We start from the raw sequence: 716 nt of genomic DNA, 5'->3' as shown, positions 1-716 counted from the left end.
GTACGTGCGGGCCGGGCCGGGCCCTCAGCCCCTCGCTACGCCCCCCAGTCCGGCGGGCACCTGCCCGCGAGTGGCCGCCCCAAGCCGGGCACCGAGCGGTCGAGGCTGAGCGTGAAAAGGCCGGAATGCGAGGGGCGTTCCCGAGCCGGAGGTCGGGGGAGGGGGCGCTCCGGCGGGGACTTTGTTAAGGAATCTCCAAGCGGAGGGTCTTTGAAGACCCTCCGTCTAGGCCTACTCTAACCGGGCCGCACCGGTCCGGGGAGTTCTCCCCCAGCGAGAGGCATCCGCTCCTAAACAGGGCAGACGCAAGTGGAAATGGCAAGAAATTTTGAACCCGACAAGCCTGGTTCTAACCAACTCTGCCACTTGGTAGCTGGATGGCGGCGGCTGAGTTAACCTCCCTGAGCGCCTCAGTGTTCTCCGTGTAAAAACGGGGGTTGGGATTCCCGCCCCTGCCTGCCCGGGAAATCACTTAGCACATAAAATACGAGTGTTAGTATCTGTGATGCGCCGAACGGGGCAAAGGGAATTGCCAAACGGGATAACTAGGAGGAGGAGGAGGCTTTAGCCCTAAGATGTTTTTTGAGTGAGCACGGAGCGAGCTCTGAGGGGGGGTGGGGGGCGGATCTGAGCATGGTGACCCCATTTTTCTACCAGAAAACCGAGGAGGAAGGAGAGGTTTGAATGAGCTTCAGCAAGCCTTGGCTATCTGTGGG

The 716-nt window shown here is 61.0% G+C and overlaps 1 protein-coding gene across 4 annotated transcripts in view; it reads left to right on the top strand.

Annotated features, from left to right (window-relative positions):
* Nucleotides 1-716, top strand: part of C13H1orf198 (chromosome 13 C1orf198 homolog) — a 35,631-nt gene that overhangs the window by 391 nt on the left and 34,524 nt on the right. The gene's annotated exons all lie outside the window — the stretch shown is intronic.

This window comes from Oryctolagus cuniculus, chromosome 13 (assembly GCF_964237555.1).
Source record: "Oryctolagus cuniculus chromosome 13, mOryCun1.1, whole genome shotgun sequence".
Lineage (NCBI taxonomy): Eukaryota > Metazoa > Chordata > Mammalia > Lagomorpha > Leporidae > Oryctolagus > Oryctolagus cuniculus.
The sequence above is the reverse complement of the archived record's forward strand: the minus strand, read 5'-3'. Positions and strand labels throughout refer to the sequence as shown.